At 35.9% G+C, this 4,567-nt stretch overlaps 1 long non-coding RNA gene across 1 annotated transcript; it reads right to left on the bottom strand.

Moving 5' to 3' along the window:
- Window positions 1–538: 538 nt before the first annotated feature.
- On the bottom strand, window positions 539–1,229 carry LOC107835453 (uncharacterized). Its single transcript, XR_001661267.1, has 3 exons — window positions 1,137–1,229; window positions 825–909; window positions 539–743 (listed from the first exon to the last, which is right to left on the bottom strand). It is a non-coding gene; the product is annotated as an uncharacterized LOC107835453 (long non-coding RNA).
- Between the last annotated feature and the right edge of the window lie 3,338 nt (window positions 1,230–4,567).

Raw genomic sequence — 4,567 nt, 5'->3', positions numbered from 1 at the left:
TATGATTGATTCAGCTTCCAATTGTGCTTTTAGTAAAATATTGTTTGATTGATTGCTTAGGATGTTAAGTTTGAATGATGAAGTATTTGCTATATAGCCAATTAAGGTTAAGTCACGATTTAAAGAACAAATTGTGCTAATACATCAACAGTAAATATTGTGAAGACAAAACGTTTATTTCTTTTAATATATATACTTTTTTATTTAAAACCTTTGCTTGGGGTTGTGTGTTTTATTTAGAAATGTTGATATTTTTGAAGAATACAGTGTTCAGTGATTTGGATAACCAAAGTCCCATTAAACAATAAGACAGACAGCAGACAAATGCTGTTACATTTAATTTATTACACCTTTTGTTTGTACCTTAAGAAGAATACATTAATTAAGAGAAAGTAGTTTCTAAGCTTATGAAGTTTCTAAGTATAAGTTAGTAACCCCATCCACACTCCATGCCACTTGGTGTCAGTATTGTACCAATGTCAGCGATCATTAGTGACAACCAGCATCATGACAACTAGAAAAAAACAGGTCATTGAGACAGAGTTGCAGAGAAGTTTGATGCAGAGTTAGGCTATAAAACAATACAACAAAGATTTTTGACAAAACACAGAGCGGTCTTCATTTTGTCACCCAAAAATGGACAAAAACAAGGCACAACTACAAATCTTCTTGGAGTTGGAGAGCAGAAGAGCTGCCTCGAGTTACATGGGAACTATGCAGATCCACAGCTCAGGTGGGAGAATCTGGTGAGAGAACAAATTTTAGACATAAATCTGCCCTTTTGTGAAAACTGAAACTCCACATCCTTCTCGCCATCACGCTACCATGTTTGTAGCAGCATCAAGCTGTGGTTGTGGTTTTCTTCAGCAGAGACAAGGAAGGTGACCAGAAGTGATGGGAAGACAAATCCTGAAAGAAAATCTGTTTAGTGACTGCAAAAGACTAGACTGGGGCAGTGGATTGTCTTTCAGTAGCATATTGACTAGGAATACTGCAAGATGGTTTAGATCAAATCATGTTTCAGTCAGAACTGAGAAAAAAAAATCCAACTCAGAATCTGTTGCAAGAGCAATATGTTCTCCATCCAAGACTGAGCTGCACTTTTCAGTCTCTAAAAGTGCAAAGTAGAGATATACCCCAAATATTTCCAGCTGATTTTGCAGTGAAAGACAAATCTTGCAAATGCATTCCACCCACTTGACTGATTCTTAATAGAAAATAAGAAAATGTTGTATCCTCTCACAAAACAAACATACTCTTCTGAGTTGGTATACCACACATAGTTCCAATAAAATACACAGATGTTTGTGGTTGCAACGTGTCAAAAAAGAAAAAACAAGATGGGCGTGAACACTTTTGCAAGGACCTCACTGTGCTGACCAAAAATGTAGTGTCTGAGCCTCCTTAATTGTAGAAATCATAACAACACTCCCTTAAAGGATATATAACAGAATGTTATACTGGATACCAGTAAATAATTTCTGCAAGTCATGACTCATCAGTGGAAGGGGGCAGAATCATAGATATAGAGACCACAGGATAACACTCAACTCTGTCTGACCCCATTGCAAAATTACTAACATTCCAAACCAAATTAACTTGCCCTGTTCAATAAGAGTAGCAATAATATTAAATCTTTATCAGATTTAAAGGAGTTTCTCCTATTTAAAATTTAATAAACAAGCTCTGTTAACTCCTTTTAGACCTAATCTGAAAATATTCCTACAAAAGATATGGTTTACATTCGGTTACATTATGTATGTAAGACTAGGTATAAAATCAAACCCTTGTGTTTATTTTTTTGTAAAAATAAACAAACAAATAAATAAATAAATAATAAAATAAACAAATAAATAATAGTAATTTGTTCATATCAAAATTGACCTAAAGCAGCAAGATAGTAACAATTCAATTGTTGTTACCGTAATATGCGCCAGGGGGCGCCGTTTCATTTACGCAGTAAATGAGATTCATCAAAGAGCATTTCTAAAGTTAAAAATTAATTTGCAATGTAGATAACTTGCACCAGAAAGTTCAGCTCGTCGTATGTGAGTGACACTACTTTGATCTCACTCAAAACCTGACATTTGCTCTATATTCTACATTTACAGTCCCATGGAAAGTATTCATACTTTTTAGGGGCGTGGGTTGGATTTTGTTTTCGTTTTTTAAATTTTTCTTAGTTATTTCAAAGTCTGTTGTATCTGATTTGGATTTTATCTACTTGACCTACATTAGCACGTAATTGCATAACTGAAGCAAAGTTATGTTTTATCAATTTGCTATCTGAAATTTATCTCCCTTCATCTTCTTTGGAATGTAGCTCTGCTCATACTGGATGGAGGGTATTTTCAAATATTAATCTTCAAAGATTATCAACTGACTTTATGTCTGGACTTTGACTGGGCCATTCTTTTTCAGAAATATGCTCCAGTCCTCGAGCACTACCATCCTGTAACTTTTAGATGCGTCTCTGCTCAAACACACCTGGATCAAATAAACTGCTCATTTCCAACCTATTGCACAGAGGAATGAATGCTGTTGAGGGAATTCAGACATTTTGGAGCAGAGGTGAATCTAAAAGTTGCAGGATGGTAGCCCTTGAGGACTGGAGTTGGTGACCCCTGATCTAAGCCATCTGGCCATATCTTTAGGGTTGTTGTCATGCTGGATGGTGAAAGTTTTCTTTGTGAACATAAATTGCTAAGTCTTGCTACAGATTCCTGGACTTTGAATGGACCATTCTAAACATGCAAATATGCTTTGTTCTAAGTGAGTGGTTCACAAAGTTGGGATAAGAAACCTACTTGGGGTCATAAAGTGTTGATTTCTGAGATTTTAATTAATTAATTTACTCTGCAATAATAATTGTCTGCTGAACCAATAGACAGTCACAAATGTCTGTCACTATTATTTTGTGGGTATAAAAAATTTGGAGACCACTGATCTAAGCCATCCTATTATTGTTCATTCAATTCTTTTGCTGCCTCTAGCAAGTTTTTTTTTTTTTTCCTGGATTCTTGTGCCATCCAGGTTACCATCATTTCTGACCAACTTTGTTGTTCCTGTTAAAGCTTCCCCAAAGCATGATGCTATCACCATGTGAAAAGAAACATCACGAGAATGGACTCTGTTTATAAGTAGGATTACTTGGAAAATGACTAGATTTTAATTGGGTGTATCAAAATAAAGGGGGGGCGGGGAATTTAAATATAAAACACATTTTTTTCAATTTCTCTTTTACTATTTTCTTCTCTCTTCACAATTAGTCTATACTTTCAGTTGCTTTGTTATACAATATGTTCTCAAAAGCATTTGAATCTTGAATTTATAATGTGAAAAAATGCTGAAAAGCTTAAGGGATATGAAGATTTTGTAAAGCATCCTTACAAAATTAGCTTCATCATTTCATGCAACAAACAATCAGGTTAAATTAAAGCACAACATGCATTTTGCCAAAGAATCACTACTGCACTAAAAGACGTGACCAGAAAAATAATGAAATTAGGCCCTACAGTGTTGCTTGAGATCATGTGTTTGTTACTCAGGCTGTGGTGGATTTCAGCATCATAAGACTGTGAGGTTAGTGTTAAGAAACACAGTTTTGAGTTTGTGCCCTTGTTTTTATAAAGTCTGCTTTTCTCACTGACCTCCGGTCAAGGTAAACAAGAAGGTTTCACAAATCGGTTAATTGCTACGTTGAGGAAAGGTGGGAGCTGAAGAAGACACTAATTATATCTTTAGAGATTATGGACGAAGTTCTGGAATTTGCCATTATAAAACCGTAAAAGTTATATTGGAGAGTTCATGTGTTATCGCCATTCCTCTCATTCCGGTGCTTGGAAATAATTGCAATTATAACCCTTACTTTTGCATAGATAAAGCTGCCCTGATCCCCAAAGGTATGATGTCAATAAACAATGGGGGAAAGTAGACAAATAGTTAAACCCAAACACAAAGGGCCCTTTTGATCCACTGACAATAAATCAGCCCTGTGTCTTTTTGTTCTACCTATTGAGCAATGCTTTTATGTGACATAATGCATCTCTGTTGACCATATATAAACCAGCAGTGACCAAAGAAAACAACTTTTGTTAGAGTGAATGTTGTTATCATTTCCAGCTGGACGCACTTCAATGAGTGACAAGTCTTCTGTAATGTGCCCAACATCACCGGCTCAGACTGTTTTCCTGTTTTGTTTCGTCGTGACATTGTTTTTCCATTTTTATGGAAACCAGACTGTGACGGGCTATTCTCCAGAGTTTTATGTGTGGAGGCATAAAATTTATGATTTCCTTCTTAACCCTTGTGTTTACAAATGGGGTCCAACTGACCCCACACTCGTAAATGTGTATCATTTGCCACAGTCCTCCACGTTTGCCTCAGTCCTTGCACGCACAAGGGTTAAATCATTAAAACACCTTTGGTTTATTTGGCATATGCCGTACGTGTGACAAAGACAGAACAACAGCCAACATATTTACAATGTGACTCAGAGAACATTATGTTTCATTGCCAACATTATAATAAACAACCCAACCTATCTTGTGTCTTGTTTTTCAGGTGT

Source organism: Poecilia formosa, unplaced genomic scaffold (genome assembly GCF_000485575.1).
Source record: "Poecilia formosa unplaced genomic scaffold, Poecilia_formosa-5.1.2 Scaffold2647, whole genome shotgun sequence".
Lineage (NCBI taxonomy): Eukaryota > Metazoa > Chordata > Actinopteri > Cyprinodontiformes > Poeciliidae > Poecilia > Poecilia formosa.
Note: the sequence above shows the minus strand (reverse complement) of the source record. Positions and strands in the feature narration are given on the sequence as shown.